The following is an 18502-nucleotide window of genomic DNA, read 5'->3' on the forward strand; positions in this document are numbered from 1 at the left end:
CAGGTTGATTGATTGAAGTATTTATTTATTAACAGTTTGCAGAATTACAGTACATTTCAAGCAACAACTCAATACAAAAACTGTCAACTGTGAGTGGACGACCCAATAAAGCATTGCACTTGTTTACAAGATCGAGGGTTGTTCAATTCATCAAAAACATTCAGAGACAAAAAAGTGTACAAAATATACACTTCTATTTAGTCAAAGAACAGAAGTTGGTAACCTAATATTAATGATTGAAAACGATATAGGATGACGCAGACAGGACTTAAGATGAGCTAGCAGTTTGTTCCTGGAAGGATCAAGGATGCTTTTTTCTGCCTAACTGACAGTTCAATTCAGTTGGCCCATACATGGAGCAGCAGCAGGGCAGCAGAGCAGGTCCAGCGCCCCCCTCAGGACGGTGACACTCACCCACCACCACCATCCCATTCCCATCATCATCATCCTCATCCTGGACGTTTCTTTCGCCGCTGCTGAGCGTCCGGCGATGCGGTGCTGCTGCTGCTGAGCAGGTGCGCGCGTGTCGTGAACGTGAAGGTTACACGGAGGAGCGGGCGGGCCGTCCACTACCACTACCACACGGGAGGTAAGGATAATGAAAGCATGAAATTAATAGTGTTTTTGTGGGCGAAAAGCCCGGGCGTTGCAACTGACAGCTCTCCGAAAATCACTGTTGTTTACAAGTGAGACGCACACGGGATGAATGGAGCCTATTACCGCAATGCAGAATTACATGTACCGGTTTACATGCTTGTTTGACTAAAGGGCGTTATTTTACACGTGCTGTATTTGTAGACGCATAATTTGCAGTGCCGTTTGAACGACTATGTTACTGTCTTATCTACACGAATGAATGAATCGTGCTGCCATGGCAGTCTCTCTGCCACAACAATCCCATTAGCGATGCTGTGCAGTGAGCAGCAGTTGTCGGGCAGGTTTGTGTGTATTATAATGAAGCCATATCCCACAACATGTGGTTGTAAAGTATGTACAAACATTTCGCTCGGTCGTTCTGGAGCCTGGAGACCATTAGCGAGGCTTATTTATGCCAACAACACACGAATGCTTCCTGCCTGTCTTATCTGGCTTTATTAGTCAGCGAGGTGGGACTGTGGGAACACCCCCGGCTGTAAACATTTTAGTATTGTCATCATGAAGTATATGAATATCATTTTGATTTGATTGATATCGAAGCATTTATGGCAAAGGATGCATGAGACGCAACAGAATTGGGACAGCAGGGGAATGAATCGAACTGCACACCTTGCCAGGCAGAGCAGAGGGTATTATTACCCTACATACTGTACTGTACTACTAGTCTGTACAGTATGGGTGCGTCCTATCATCACCTAACGTGAATGTGTAGACTGTAGAGAGCAGTGATTCTCAACCCTTTTCATTTCAAGGACCCCCATGCAGTTTGATATTCATATTAGACCAACCTCTGGGACCCCCTCAATGTAACACTGCAAAATCCTCAGTGTTAATCTTATTCTGAGAGTGTAGAAATCTCTACACTCTTGAGTTACAGACCTGTAAGGCTGTGGAACCCACCCAGGGACCCTTGCCCCCCATGTTGAGAGCCAGGGGAGTGTAGTAGAAATGTGCTGTGCCCACTCATGGGCCATGGAGGACGGAGAGAGAGGGTGCTGTGCCCACTCAGGATGGAGAGAGAGGGTGCAGGTTTTCATTCCAAGTTCCAACGAGTGATTTTTACTAATTAGTTCCTCTCTCGTTGCCACTTGCCTGAAGGTGTCCTAATTAGTTGAACTCACCAGGTATATAATCACTCTGTGCCGTCGTCCTTCCATGCATGGCATATGACCTACTGTAAGGTCACCTGCAAGCTGTTTTCTGTCTCTCTGCACTGTAGAGCTATGTCTGGAAAGTCATTTTTTTGTATGATGAAATGGGGTTATTATTATTATTGTGTTATTGTGAGTCTGACTGTACCCCATTTCACGTTAAATGTGTTTGTTCTACTTCTAGAGGGACCCTTATAAAGATTTCAAATGAAAATGTCATAATTGTACATGAGAGTATATATTCTAATAATTCCAAGGGAATTAATTTCACTTTTCCCTTGGCCCTGGGGGCACCCTGACTTGTTTGCTGAAAATATGCTGGCTGTTCTGGGAAGACAGCTGGATCTAATCAGAGGCATAAATAAAGTGTAAAAATGGAACCGAATGAGTAAAATCCTCAGGGTTCATTTAACTTGGAGAATGTACAAGTTTACTTTGAACACATATGAGAACTCACAATTAACGCGTCCTTAGCTGCACCGACCCCCCCATCCTGTCTTAGGTGACTGATTTTGTTATGACAGCAAACAGCATCCCCTTGCTGTACTTTGTAAAAATAAGTTGTAGATAGTATGGATTTTAGCTGTAAGTTTTGCTACTTCAGCATCCCAGGGGCACTGGAGTCCTTTGGACTGGATGCGGAATAATTTATAATATAACAGTGCTCTTTTAAAATAGATGTTAGACGCTAAATCGTTTTTCTTTGCACTCTACCTACTACTTATGATCTTTTACATGCTGTTGACCCTGATCTCACACACTTTTGTAAGTCGCTCTGGATAAAGAGCATCTGCTAAATGCCAAAGTTGTAAAATGTGACGGTGTTGTATGAAGCATTCCAGTCTCAGCCTCACACAGTGTTCCGGTCAGTCACACAGAGAGTGTATTTCAACACGGACATAAATATACAGTATTAAGTTATTTTTTGGTGGCATTTGTAAGCCTTGATCTGACAGAGATAGTAGAGAGAGAGTACGGGACATACAGAGAACTGGGCACTCTCTGGGTACTCTCTGGTATGTGCCCTACCATACGTATATATGGCCCTAACCACTTGGCCACTTCTCATGTTTTATTTTTGTGTAGTATGTATCATTGAATCAGAAGAGTGCTACTGCTACTTCAAACATTACTAAGAGTCTTCATTCATAAACGTGAGGCAAACGGACAGGGGGGGGGGGTAATTAATCGTCTTGGATATTTGTCAAGTAAGATTATGGTAGTTTTTTAGTTTGTTTTCTAGATTAGATTTGAATTTTTTTTGGAGAGATAAGATTTGTTCCCTGATGTCCTCTTAATTCCCTGGTGGCCCTAACCTTTTGGGCAAAGAGTCAAAGCATTAAGCCAGAGTAAGATAGACATTTTGTATTTGAGAGTGAAAGGACTCTTGGTTGACTGGCAGCTCTGGCATTTGGCAGCAGCATGGGGCACTTTGGCCAACGTTTCTATGGGCACATTGAATGCCAGTTGCGTCGGCAAAGGCATCTGCCCCATAGACATGTTTAATTATTCCTCAAAATGAATTATGCAAACGGGAAGCTGCTTACATCACACATTTTCTGTGCACATAGATGCATACACACGTGTGTGTGTGTGTGTGTGTGCATGCATGCGTCGTAATAATATGCATATTATGCAGTACACTCAACTGGTACAGTATACTTTAGAGCAGTCGTTTTCAACCAGTGGTCTGGGGACCACCAGTGGGCCTTGAGGGGGTTCCAGGTGGTCCCCAGCTAAATGATGGAGAGTTGCTAACCAAATGGGCCTAGATCTTTAACACCCCGTTTCTAGAAGTATCATAAGGAGAAGAGGGTGTGTTTTGTTAGGTCTGTTTGCTGGAGTGTAAGGGCAGTGTGATTATCTGTAACTTAACAAGCTCCCTTGGTCCTTGGACCAGCCAAAATTCACTTACTTGACTTATTCCTGTAGGCTCCTAGGTGGAGCATAGGGCCGCAATCACACCCCGCCATCGGACTCTGTTTTCAGCAGTTTTCTTCAGCTGGGCCCACGATAGTCCGGTCGTCTTTGCCTCACTCGCCACTTCTCCAGGTCTGTTTTGGCCTCCCCGAACGCCCAGGGTTATTCAATCCATTAAATCAGAGCGCCCAGCAATTTATAGCAGCGGAGTACATTTAGCGACGGAACAGGTGTTATCCCGGATGTAGCTGAAGTAGTTTGATGTAGCCAAAACACTCCGAGGCGACTGACAACAGCGGGAGATATGGTTAATTCTAACGTGACTAGAATTATAATTCTAGCGATGGGACCATGATGGGCCGTCTACCACATAATCTTTGCTTAGAATTGGACGGAATGATTTAGATCAAGAGTTATTTACGTTTTAAGATTTTCGGTCTCGTCGGCTAAAATGGGGTGGAACATTTTCGATGACGTCCCACCGGAAAATAACGTACCGGTAATAATGTTGCGCAACAGACACTGCCAGCCTGTGGAGCGAAGCGATCGGTTTTGATATCAATAATCTCCGTCCTTTTTATCAATCTCCGTCCTGAGCACTGGGTGTTACTAATTGATTGAACAGAGAACTCCGTCCTTGCCACTCAGGTCCACTCAGGAGTCCATTTGGTTTCATTTTACGCTCTCAAGACATTCGTTAGTTTCACTCACTCACCCACTAATCACTCACTGACTCACTCACTGACTCACTCACTGACTCACTCACTGACTCACTCACTGACTCACTTACTGACTCACTCACTCACTCACTCACTCACTCACTCACTGACTCACTCACTGACTCACTTACTGACTCACTCACTCACTCACTCACTCACTCACTCACTGACTGACTGACTGACTTACTCACTCACTCACTGACGCACACACACACACACACACACACACACACACACACACACACACACACACACACACACACACACACACACACACACACACACACACACACACATACATATTAAGTGGTGCAGTCTAGTGCCTTGCCCTGTCTGTCCTGCTGCTGATAAAACATGTGATGCTCTCGTCTTGATGCTGTCTTTAGATTGCTCAGCAATTTACACAGTCAGTGGCGATCAATAGAGAGATGCACTAATGGTACACCAGCAAAGAAGGGAGAGAGAGAGAGAGAGAGAGAGAGAGAGAGAGAGAGAGAGAGAGAGAGACACACACACACACACACACACACACACACATGACGTCTTCTGCGTTTGCCTGGAAACAGACCACTCCTCTGTAGAGGAGAAAAGGGCCTCAGTCTCCCTCTGCTGCTGTATCTCTGTTTGTCTGCATCCAACACGTCAGGCTATGATACGCTTCCATTCTCTCACTGTCTATTCTCCCCTTATTTCTCCACACACACACACACTCGCACTCGCGCACACACACACACACACACACACACACACACACACACACACACACACACACACACACACACACACACACACACACACACACACACACACACACACACACACACACACACACACACACACACTGGGGTGCCCGCTGGCCTAGTGGTCCAGGCGCATGCCACACATACTGTAGGCTCTGGCCTGACAGCGTGTTGCGTGTTCAAGTCCCGTTCATGACAACCTTTGCTGCATGTCTCTCCCCGTCTCTCTCTCACTCTTTCCTATGTCAGTCTTCACTTGTATCCATCATTAAAGGCAGAAAAGCCAAAAACAAACACAACAATGTCATTTAACTCTGAGAGTGTGCACATAATTATAACGAAATGGACCCATAATGGTACGTTAGTTAAATTCTTACACGCTGAGTTACACTGAATTAACACTGAGGATTACACTGCATGGATGGATCCCTGCCAAACCACCGCTATAAAAATAAATACTGCAAATAAACAGTTCTATGCTTTTTCCGTTGTCATAGCCAATTCGATAGAACCCTTTTCCTCTCCCCTCCCAGATTTGACTGAATAGACTAGAATCTCTCTGCTTCCTGGAGTGGTGTTCAGTTTGTGGGACCACTGACTGTTGCCTACATAGCTCAACAGATTTCACACTGTGAGATCGCTACCCACCACCTGGGCCCTTGCAGATCTTCCAGTACAGACTCATAATTACTGCTAATTATTTAGTCTAAGCTTGGTTCAAGATGTTTTAGAGAAGTGTGTGTGTGTGTGTGTGTGTGTGTGTGTGTGTGTGTGTGTGTGTGTGCAATCTGTGCATGCGACGTGCGTGCATGCATGTACAGTTATATCGTCTCTGTTGGGTGGAAACCTCATATGTCCAAAACTGTTGCTTTTCAGGATTCAAGCTCTGCGTTTTGAGTTTGTGGATCTGTTCATTTTGATGCATTTGCGTGACGCTGTAGTATGATCAAGTAGGGCGTTGATTTACAAAAAACACAAAACGTTAGAATATGGATCTAAGAGGTTTCTGCCAGACACCAACAATATTCAGTGTGTGTTGTTCACTCACGTTGGAAGTTGGAACCCCACCAAAGACCCCTGGGGGTCCCTGGACCCATGTTGAGAACCAATGTTGTGCACAATACAGGCTGCTGAAAAAGGGAAAATGCTTCATAGTGCTACTGATGAAATTATATGTTTTTACCAGCTTTTTAAAAATAAATCAGGTTCTTATTGCAGAAAGTTGGAAAACCTTTTAGCAGAGGCGTTTTGAATATAAAAAAGAAACCCAACAATCCCAAGAGGAAGGAGAAGATGTAATGTAATGAACCACGTTGTCATTGAAAGTTTAACCTTATCTGAGTTTGTTTGCTGATAAAGTGCTGCTGAGCTTCCTCCGTCACTCTGGTGGTTTCCTCCAGCTTGTCCATCAGCCAGAGTGATGTCTCCTTCAGAATCAGATTAGCGCTCGTTCCATTAAGATAATGTGAGTGAGACAAGGAGGTACTGTTCGGGAATGGCTGCGTATCTTTCGTTGCCAGCTCACAAGTCAAATAAGATGACATTGATCAATGTCAGATTATGAGAGTTTTTAATGTATTGAGTAGCAGGTTCACTGTCAATTATCCGTCACTGTCCCTGTTGGAACATGTCTTTTTTTGGGCATGTAGGCAGAAACTTTAGTGGAAATAGCTGATTTACAAGCTCACAATGACTCACGATATGACACATTGTGAGCATGTAGTTCAGCTATTATCACTATTTGTATAGAGTGAGTTACTGTAGGGTTTAAGTGGTTAACCAACCTGAACAATAGCAACTAGTTACAACATAACTAGTCCATGTGCAATAGAGGAGGTAGTCTCCCTACTCTTTCATTGAGACATTTAGACCCTGGTGCCAGGTATGAGTCAGGATCATTACTGGATGACAAGGCATGCCTGAAGCACATGAGTGCAATATCTTCCCTGACCAGACCATGACCTTCTCTGGGATGAGTAGTAGAAATGTATTCTCTGATGGGGTGAGACCCAAGTTCCAATCCCAGACCCAGGTAGGACATGAAAGTTATTGCAGGATTGCATGATCTTTAACATAACAGACAAATGATTGTAAGACAAGATGGTTGGTTACATTTGAGTACAGTGTCTAACTGGGTTAAAAACTGACAGGAGTGTTAACCTTGTGTTCCCATTTGCCACAGTTGACTCTTCCTCTGAGGTATTTTTAGACTTTACTAATTCAAAAACGAAATCATTCGGGATTTGTGCACATAAATTAGAAGTAGATTGCAAAAGCTTGTCCTTCTGCTGCTAATTGCGGTCAAGAGCACACATTCTTAAACTCTTTCTTTTCGGCTCATATTTTGGCTTGGTGTGCCGATCGATGCCATTACAATGACAGCTGATGATAAGCAATAGATTGTTACTACCGGTAGTTCATTAGCTTGTCAGACTTGGCAGGGTTGTGTTCGGCTTCCACAATAATATCAAGAACTGTGTGGCTAACGAGCTACTATAAAGAGGCTACAAAGTGTCGACATTGCAAAGGTTAACGAGTTCAGAGCTTAGTATTTGACTGAGCAGAAATATCGTGTTACACAGAGCGGACTGAGTTCTCTTTTCAGACGCAATGGAACCATCTGTCTGTGTCCAAGAACAACAGCAGATTTAGTCCTTGGCATTGTTTTCTGTGTTGAGCATTACAGGGTTTTTTCTTTGCGATTTATGCTATTCTTGTCATGCAAGATATGACATGAAATTGCAATCAAAGACAAGTGGAGTGTACAAGATTAGGTTAACGACTGAGTGGAGTGTACAAGATTAGGTTAACTGCAGTGAAATCATTGCCTTGCACTATAGAAAGCATTGTATGTGTCGGCCATAGACTACTGCAAGACATGTTGTACAATCCAGATTATCTTCAATGACATACCTCTAAACATGTATGAAGAAGTACTGGGTCCCCTAGGCCTAGGGCTCTATACTTGGTTGACTGGGTCCCCTAGGGCTAGGGCTCTATACTTGGTTGACTGGGTCCCCTAGGCCTAGGGCTCTATACTTGGTTGACTGTGTCCCCTAGGCCTAGGGCTCTATACTTGGTTGACTGTGTCCCCTAGGCCTAGGGCTCTATACTTGGTTGACTGGGTCCCCTAGGCCTAGGGCTCTATACTTGGTTGACTGGGTCCCCTAGGCCTAGGGCTCTATACTTGGTTGACTGGGTCCCCTAGGCCTAGGGCTCTATACTTGGTTGACTGGGTCCCCTAAGCCTAGGGCTCTATACTTGGTCCGCTACTTTTTTCACTCTCCAAACATAGCTGATCCACAAGCTCACATAGGGCGACACAAAGTGTGTTGTGACTCTGAGTCTGTAGATTGGCTGTTTTCATCCAACTAGAGTGATGCCCGTGTTGTGATGTCAGAACAGGCCAGATCCATATACAGTATGGAGACAGAGATAGGGGTGATCAGGTCCAGATCCATATACAATACAATACAGTATGGAGAGATAGGGGTGATCAGGTCCAGCACCTGGGCAAAGGCTGTCAGGCATGCCCAGAACAGGGCAGGCCAGCTCCATATATGTAGCATGGGCATTGGGCAGCGGTGCATGTGCATGTATAGATAGATGTCTACCCCGGAATATGTACTGTATTCATTGCAAGCAACTCTCATGTGATTAAAGGAGATGAAGAAATGTAATCACAGGTCCTTATTGGAAGCCATACCCCCTCTGTTGATATGGTCACACCACCTTCACAACACAGCTAATAATATAGCCTCTCGTGTGTGTGTGTGTGTGTGTGTGTGTGTGTGTGTGTGTGTACAACTGCATGCTCTGTTATTATCCTGTGGCACCCTGAAAATAGCAGATCTACAAACTCGATCTGCTATGTCAGTGCGTACGTGGCACCAGCGCACGACCAAATCGGGCTTAACTCAGCAGTAGAGAACGTGACTGCACAGTGCAGGCAGCTGTCCAATTAGAGACACACGTGTTCTCCTTCCGTGTTGCAGAGTCACTCTCAGAGGGGTGTGGGGGGGGGGAGTTGAGCAAGGCCTGTTGCTATGGCATCAGGGACATGTCAAGAAGTCGAGGAACACAACTCCATCCAGAGACTATAACTCTGCCTCGAATGCAACCACTAACCACACCACAGTAGCTCCTTTCAATGCCACCATCATGGTTCATTTCAATCCCGACTGGCGATGTCGTCCTACAGCCATGTTAGATGCCTTGTCTGCTTGACAGATCATCCTCATTTGTCGTAATTGCGTTCTAGACCGGAGACCTAATGAGTTGTCCATCATCAGTCGTGCATCAGTGAGGAGAGTGAAAGACGGAAGGGAAGCGGAAGGGATTCCTACGCTAATCAGAAATGCCCTTGGTGCTGCGCGCCAGCTCCATAGCAGCCTGACCTCTAGCCTTTAGGGGGGGAGGGTCTGTTTGTGTGAGATGGTTGGATAGAAGGCTAATCGCTGAGCCAGCCAAGAGCCAAAGGACTCCCCTATGCGCGTGGAGGGAATACTGAGGAAGCCAGGCTCTCGGGAAGCCCTATTATACATTATGGGGCCGGGATCTGTTTTCCCTCTGTTAGGCCTGGACAGCGTGTTTGTGGATCAATAGTTTACCTTCCCACCGGCTCCACATAGTGAGTGAAGTGCATTTAAACTCCAGAAATCCCATTACGCTTGGCAGAGATGGGAAGCATAGCACTAACAGTACTCCCGGGGGGCGGCCAAGGCCTTAGTGAGTCCCACTGCTCTGCCCATTATTCAATCTCCTGTATGTTTACCCTCAGTGCTAATCTAAGACCACCCATCGTCTTCTTAGTGTCAGGTTGTCTCATTCGACTCAACATCAATATATCCATTCTAATGCAATTCGCTGCACATACACATATCCAATAACAAGCCCCCCTCCCCCACGTGTCTATCTTCGTTCAATATCGTAGTGACTTCAACTTCGTGCTGCATTTTATTTTCCCACCACCCATGAGAACTTGCAAGAGAACTTGCCCACCAATGAGAGTTTTCAGGCACTATATTTATCGGAACCTGAGGTTGCATTGTGCTCTCACACAGTCCACAGTTTATGAATGCCTGCGATGGCCATAATGACCACAGTCATGGCTGCACCCTGCCTGTATTGATTTAACACTCATTTAGAATGCCCGTTGTCCAGCCCTGAAGGCTTTCAATGACGTGGCTGTGAATGGACAGAGAGAGGGAGAACGGGGGAGAAAAGTGAAAGAGCGAGTGAAAGGGAAAGAGGGGACGAGAGAGAGAGAGAGGGCTAATGAGTATAGAACAGAGGACAAAATGGTTGGAGGTCTCCCCTCATTCCTTCCACCAGCATAACCAGAAGAAAAAAAAAGCCATGGCTAGAGCCAGGCGCCAGGCTGATGTCTTCTCTCTATGCTTGTGCCGTGCCGTGCCGTGCTGCTGGTGTGTTTGTGTTGGTGTTGGTCAGTGCCTGAGGAGCCCCTGGTCCTTCCTCAGCATCTTGCTTTGAAGGGACCATTGATGTGTGTGTGTGTGTGTGTGTGTGTGTGTGTGGGTGGGGGGGGGGGCATTAGCATTCGATGTAGGCGAGCGTGACAAAACAAGGTCGGTTTCCCCGTTTCACGCTAACAAACTCGTTTTCTCTCCGGACGCTCTCAAAAGGTCTCAAATGAGCGCCGTCATTGCATACCTAATGAGGGTGAATGAAAGGGCCAGAACAAAGCTTGTGTCTTTGAATGAGCTTTTTTTTTTGTGAGAATGATACTGTTGTCACATCTGGCCTTGAAGTCCACTGGGTGATGTAACCACCACCTTGTAACCACCTTGCATGCAGCGAGACTCTAAAGTGGAGCCTTGCCGGTCCGTCTGTCTAACACTTTGGTCCCAAGCAAGATATCTTAAAAACTACTGACTGGATTGATATGGAATTCTCTTGGCACTTTCATATGAGGAGAGAGAGAGAGAGAGAGAGGAGAGAGAGAGAGAGAGGAGAGAGAGAGAGAGAGAGAGAGAGAGAGAGAGGAGAGAGAGAGAGAGAGAGAGAGAGAGAGAGAGAGAGAGAGAGAGAGAGAGAGAGAGAGAGAGAGGAGAGAGAGAGAGAGAGAGAGAGAGAGAGAGAGAGAGAGAGAGAGAGGGGGGGGGGGGGGGGGGTGGGGGGGGTGGGGGAGAGAGAGACAGAGACGGAGGGAGGGAGGGAGGAGGTCAGATAGAAATTGCTAAAGATGATTCTCCCCTCCCGACATAGAGGAAGGGTATCGTAAAGAAGTGATGAAGATGTCAGTTGAGATACCAGCACCCTCATTACCGGCCATCTAGAGACACTTATGAGCACTGACTGTAATGGACACTTTATTTGTTTTTACTTCCGTATGCTGTTGCTCTGTGTTGTTGTCGATGTTTCTTGTTTTTTCTTTTTGCGTTGTACTGCTCTACACACCTGTACCTTTTCTCTTTCACTCTTTACCTGTAACTCTGTAACCTTAACTGCTGTGCCGCCTCAGGGCGACTGAATTTCCCCCACGGGATAATAAAGGTATACGCACCAAATGTCTTTGCCAAAAATAACTGATCTACAAGCTCTCAATGCGTGGCCTACTGGCCTTGTAAATCTGCACATTTTTACCAAGTGAGTAGTCTAGTTGGGTGGGGGTTCACCACCCTTTTTGACCACTGGGGGCGCCACTGAGTCAATTAATGCATAAATTATGCAAATGAGTAATTAATTTATGCATTCAATTATTTACATTCCTTGAATTCCATACATTCCATAAATCATAAATCATATTGTATATATATATATATATATATATCATAAATATAATTACCATAGTGTCATCATTAAATAAAAGAAAAAGCTAATTATACATTGGCCCATGACAGCGTGTGTGTGTGCGTGTGTGTGCGTGTGTGCGTGGGGGTCCCCTCCCTTCCTCTTTCTTCCTGTGGGACACAGCTGTGTCGGAACAGCTGTGTTGACCGTGTTGACCGTCTAGACACCTCCGTTTTCAAAGTGTGAAAATGAGAACAATGGGGATTCGATTCCTTTCAAAATGCCGGCTGGCATTCTGAAAAAGTGCCAGGTGCAGGTTCCGAAGGCCAGGTGCAGAGATTCCGCATACAGGTGTGAAAAGGAAACAATAGAGATGTAAATGATGCACTCTGGTGGGGGTGGGGGCTCTCTCCACTCCTTTCAAGTGCCAGGTGGAGATCAGAATGTGTAAACCCCCCTCAAAACACGGGTGTTGTGTAAACAGGGGTGGGGGGACTCTCCATTCTTTCAAGTGCCAGGTGGCTATTGAGAATCCGTTTCAAGTGCCAGGTGGACATCAGAATGTGTAATTAGATTTTAAAAAAACAGGGGTGTTGTGTAAACAAGGGTGGGGGCTCTCTCCACTCCTTTCAAGTGCCAGGTGGCTATTGAGAATCCGTTTCAAGTGCCAGGGGGACATCAGTATATGTTAATTAGATTTTAAAAAACCAGGGGTGGGGGTCCTTATCTTTGATGTGGCTTGTATGCATAATACCTGAGGGGGGCACAGGGATGGGGGGTCCCCTTATCATTGAAAGTGGTATGTGACATGTGACAGGTGACAGTTGACAGGTGACAGATGACAGCTGACAGCTGACAACAGCTGATAGTTGACAGGGAAAACACATGGCTTTTGTTATGGTTAACCCCAGCAGTACATTTTCCATATGCATATATACGTCAGTGTAATGGATGTACAGTAGGTGTAGTGTAGGCTAGACAGCTAGGGGTGAGTCCATTTTATGTGTTTTCTGCTTATCTATATGTATATGGCTGTATGTATGACTGTCCGTATGGCTGGTTCGGAGGGTACACTCTAGCCAGACTTTTGTTTATTTCTTGGGTAAGTCAAGGATACCCCCACCTAGTGGTCAATTTCTATATATATATATAATTACACTGCAATACCAACTATGCCCTGATGTGATTTTAATGGTTCGTGTTTTGTTTTGTGACTGGAGCAGGCTTCATGCTGTCCTAATGTTGGTGGTTAACGTAGGTCTTGTATTATTTTGGTGGGTGGGGTGGTGTTTGTGAATTTTGCAGGCTTCATGTTTGTCCTAATGTTTGTGGTTAAAGTAGGTCTTGTATTATTTTGGTGTTTTGTGTTGTGTTTTGTGAATTCTGCAGGCTTCATGTTTTTCCTAATGTTTGTGGTTAACGTAGGTCTTGTATTATTTTGTGTTTTGTGTTGTGTTTTGTGAATAGTGCAGGCTTCATGTGTCCTAATGCTGGTGGTTAACGTAGATCTTGTATTATTTTTGTGTTTTGTGTTGTGTTTTGTGAATTTTGCAGGCTTCATGTTTTGTCTTAATGTTTGTGGTTAAAGTAGGTCTTGTATTATTTTGGTGTTTTGTGTTGTGTTTCTAGAATTTTGCAGGTTTCATGTTTGTCCTAATGTTTTGTTCAACGTAGGTCTTGTATTATTTTTGTGTTTTGTGTTGTGTTTTGTGAATTGTGCAGGCTTCATGTGTCCTAATGTTGGTGGTTAACGTAGGTCTTGTATTATTTTTGTGTTTTGGGTTGTGTTTTGTGAATTTAGCAGGCTTCATGTTTGTCCTAATGTTTTGTTCAACGTAGATCTTGTATTATTTTTGTGTTTTGTGTTGTGTTTTGTGAATTTTGCAGGCTTCATGTTTGTCTTAATGTTTTGTTCAACGTAGGTCTTGTATTATTTTTGTGTTTTGGGTTGTGTTTTGTGAATTTAGCAGGCTTCATGTTTGTCCTAATGTTTTGTTCAACGTAGATCTTGTATTATTTTTGTGTTTTGTGTTGTGTTTTGTGAATTTTGCAGGCTTCATGTTTGTCTTAATGTTTTGTTCAACGTAGATCTTGTATCATTTTGGTGTGTTGGGTGGTGTTTTGTGAATTTTACAGGATTCATGTGTCCTAATGTTTTGTTCAACGTAGGTCTTGTATTATTTTTGTGTTTTGGGAATTTTGCAGGCTTCATGCTGTCCTAATGTTGGTGGTTAACGTAGGTCTTGTATTATCTTGGTGTGTGGGGTGGTGTTTTGTGAATTCTGCAGGCTTCATGTTTTTCCTAATGTTTGTGGTTAAAGTAGGCCTTGTATTATTTTTGTGTTTTGTGTTGTGTTTTGTGAATTGTGCAGGCTTCATGTGTCCTAATGTTGGTGGTTAACGTAGGTCTTGTATTATTTTTGTGTTTTGGGTTGTGTTTTGTGAATTTAGCAGGCTTCATGTTTGTCCTAATGTTTTGTTCAACGTAGATCTTGTATTATTTTTGTGTTTTGTGTTGTGTTTTGTGAATTTTGCAGGCTTCATGTTTGTCTTAATGTTTTGTTCAACGTAGGTCTTGTATTATTTTTGTGTTTTGGGTTGTGTTTTGTGAATTTAGCAGGCTTCATGTTTGTCCTAATGTTTTGTTCAACGTAGATCTTGTATTATTTTTGTGTTTTGTGTTGTGTTTTGTGAATTTTGCAGGCTTCATGTTTGTCTTAATGTTTTGTTCAACGTAGATCTTGTATCATTTTGGTGTGTTGGGTGGTGTTTTGTGAATTTTACAGGATTCATGTGTCCTAATGTTTTGTTCAACGTAGGTCTTGTATTATTTTTGTGTTTTGGAATTTTGCAGGCTTCATGCTGTCCTAATGTTGGTGGTTAACGTAGGTCTTGTATTATCTTGGTGTGTGGGGTGGTGTTTTGTGAATTCTGCAGGCTTCATGTTTTTCCTAATGTTTGTGGTTAAAGTAGGCCTTGTATTATTTTTGTGTTTTGTGTTGTGTTTTGTGAATTGTGCAGGCTTCATGTGTCCTAATGTTTTGGTCAATGTGGGACTTGTATTATTTTTGGGGTTTTGTGTTGTGTTTTAGAATTTTGCAGGTTTCATGTCGTCCTAATGTTTGTAGTTAACGTAGGTCTTGTATTATTGTTGGTGGTTAACGTAGGTCTTGTATTATCTTGGTGTGTGGGGTGGTGTTTGTGAATTCTGCAGGCTTCATGTTTTTCCTAATGTTTGTGGTTAAAGTAGGCCTTGTATTATTTTTGTGTTTTGTGTTGTGTTTTGTGAATTGTGCAGGCTTCATGTGTCCTAATGTTTTGGTCAATGTGGGACTTGTATTATTTTTTGGGTTTTGTGTTGTGTTTTAGAATTTTGCAGGTTTCATGTCGTCCTAATGGTTGTAGTTAACGTAGGTCTTGTATTATTTTCGGTGTTTTGGGTTGTGTTTCTAGAATTTTGTAGGTTTCATGTTTGTCCTAATGTTTTGTTCAACGTAGATCTTGTATTATTTTTGTGTTTTGTGTTGTGTTTTGTGAATTTTGCAGGCTTCATGTTTGTCTTAATGTTTTGTTCAACGTAGATCTTGTATTATTTTGGTGGGTTGGGTGGTGTTTTGTGAATTTTACAGGATTCATGTGTCCTAAATGTTTTGTTCAACGTAGGTCTTGTATTATTTTTTATGTTTTGTGTTGTGTTTTGTGAATTTTGCAGGCTTCATGCTGTCCTAATGTTGGTGGTTAACGTAGGTCTTGTATTATTTTGGTGTGTGGGGTGGTGTTTTGTGAATTCTGCAGGCTTCATGTTTTTCCTAATGTTTGTGGTTAAAGTAGGTCTTGTATTATTTTTGTGTTTTGTGTTGTGGTTTGTGAATTGTGCAGGCTTCATGTGTCCTAATGTTTTGGTCAATGTGGGACTTGTATTATTTTTGGGGTTTTGTGTTGTGTTTTAGAATTTTGCAGGTTTCATGTCGTCCTAATGTTTGTAGTTAACGTAGGTCTTGTATTATTTTCGGTGTTTTGGGTTGTGTTTCTAGAATTTTGTAGGTTTCATGTTGTCCTAATGTTTGTGGTCAATGTAGGACTTGTATTATTTTTAGGGTGTTGGGTGATGTTTTGGGAATTTTGCAGGTTTCATGTTGTCCTAATGTTGGTGGTTAACGTAGGTCTTGTATTATTTTTGGTGTGCTGTGTTGTGTTTTAGAATTTTGTATGTTTCATGTTGTCCTAATGTTTTGGTCAGCATAGGTCTTGTATTATTTTTTTTTGTGTTTTGTGTTGTGTTTTGTGAATTTTGCAGGCTTCATGTTTGTCCTAATGTTTTGTTCAACGTAGATCTTGTATTATTTTTGTGTTTTGTGTTGTGTTTTGTGAATTTTGCAGGCTTCATGTTTGTCTTAATGTTTTGTTCAACGTAGATCTTGTATTATTTTGGTGTGTTGGGTGGTGTTTTGTGAATTTTACAGGCTTCATGTTTGTCTTAATGTTTTGTTCAACGTAGATCTTGTATTATTTTGGTGGGTTGGGTGGTGTTTTGTGAATTTTACAGGATTCATGTGTCCTAATGTTTTGTTCAACGTAGGTCTTGTATTATTTTTATGTTTTGTGTTGTGTTTGTGAATTTTGCAGGCTTCATGCTGTCCTAATGTTGGTGGTTAAAGTAGGTCTTGTATTATTTTTGTGTTTTGTGTTGTGTTTTGTGAATTGTGCAGGCTTCATGTGTCCTAATGTTGGTGGTTAACGTAGGTCTTGTATTATTTTTGTGTTTTGTGTTGTGTTTTGTGAATTTTGCAGGCTTCATGTTTGTCCTAATGTTTTGTTCAACGTAGATCGTGTATTATTTTTGTGTTTTGTGTTGTGTTTTGTGAATTTTGCAGGCTTCATGTTTGTCTTAATGTTTTGTTCAACGTAGATCTTGTATTATTTTGGTGTGTTGGGTGGTGTTTTGTGAATTTTACAGGATTCATGTGTCCTAATGTTTTGTTCAACGTAGGTCTTGTATTATTTTTGTGTTTTGTGTTGTGTTTTGTGAATTTTGCAGGCTTCATGCTGTCCTAATGTTGGTGGTTAACGTAGGTCTTGTATTATTTTGGTGTGTGGGGTGGTGTTTTGTGAATTCTGTAGGCTTCATGTTTTTCCTAATGTTTGTGGTTAAAGTAGGTCTTGTATTATTTTTGTGTTTTACAACAGTAATAATATAATATTCTCTCTCATACCCCCCAAAATAATACAAGACATACGTTATACAAAAACATTAGGACAACATGAAGCCTGTAAATTCACAAAACACCACACAACCCACCAAAAATAATACAAGTCCTACGTTGACCAAAACATTAGGACCCCCATGAATCCTTCAAAATTCACAAAACACCCCACAATACACCAAAATAAATACAAGACCTACGTTGAACAAAACATAGGACTACATGAATCCTGTAAAATTCTAAAAACACAACACAAAACACCAAAATAATACAAGACCTACGTTAACCCCCAAAACCTTAGGAAAAAAACATGAATCCTACAAAATTCACAAAACACAACACAAAACACAAAAATAATACAAGACCCTACGTTAACCCCCAACCATTAGGACAACATGAAACCTGCAAAATTCCCAAAACATCACACAACCCTCCAAAAATAATACAAGTCCTACGTTGACCACAAACATTAGGACAACATGAAACCTACAAAATTATAGAAACACAACCCATAACACCGAAAATAATACAAGACCTACGTTAACTACAAACATTAGAACGACATGAAACCTGCAAAATTCTAAAACACAACACAAAACCCCAAAAATAATACAAGTCCCACATTGACCAAAACATTAGGACAACATGAAAACCTACAAAATTCTAAAACACCACACAAAACACCAAAAATAATACAAGACCTACGTTAACCACCAACATTGGGACAACATGAATCCTGCAAAATTCACAAAACACAACACAAAACACAAAAAAATAATACAAGACCTATGCTGACCAAAACATTAGGACAACATGAAACATACAAAATTCTAAAACACAACACAACACACCAAAAATAATACAAGACCTACGTTAACCACCAACATTAGGACAACATGAAACCTGCAGAATTCCCAAAACATCACCCAACACACTAAAAATAATACAAGTCCTACATTGACCACAAACATTAGGACAACATGAAACCTACAAAATTCTAGAAACACAACCCAAAACACCGAAAATAATACAAGACCTACGTTAACTACAAACATTAGGACGACATGAAACCTGCAAAATTCTAAAACACAACACAAAACCCCAAAAATAATACAAGTCCCACATTGACCAAAACATTAGGACACATGAAGCCTGCACAATTCACAAAACACAACACAAAACACAAAAATAATACAAGACCTACTTTAACCACAAACATTAGGAAAAACATGAAGCCTACAGAATTCACAAAACACCACCCCACACACCAAAATAATACAAGACCTACGTTAACCACCAACATTAGGACAGCATGAAGCCTGCAAAATTCACAAAACACAACACAAAACACAAAAATA

General features: G+C 42.3%; 1 protein-coding gene across 2 annotated transcripts in view; it reads left to right on the forward strand.

The window, feature by feature from the left end:
- The first annotated feature begins 447 nt into the window (after positions 1 to 447).
- cntn1a (contactin 1a) overlaps positions 448 to 18502 on the forward strand; it is a 129036-nt gene continuing 110981 nt past the window's right edge. For both annotated transcript variants that reach the window (XM_083763727.1, XM_083763728.1), the window contains exon 1: positions 448 to 589. The gene's annotated coding sequence lies outside the window, so the exon portion shown is untranslated. The remainder of the gene's footprint in view (positions 590 to 18502) is intronic.

This window comes from Protomyctophum parallelum, assembly GCF_964188405.1.
Source record: "Protomyctophum parallelum genome assembly, chromosome: 4".
Taxonomy (NCBI): Eukaryota; Metazoa; Chordata; class Actinopteri; order Myctophiformes; family Myctophidae; genus Protomyctophum; species Protomyctophum parallelum.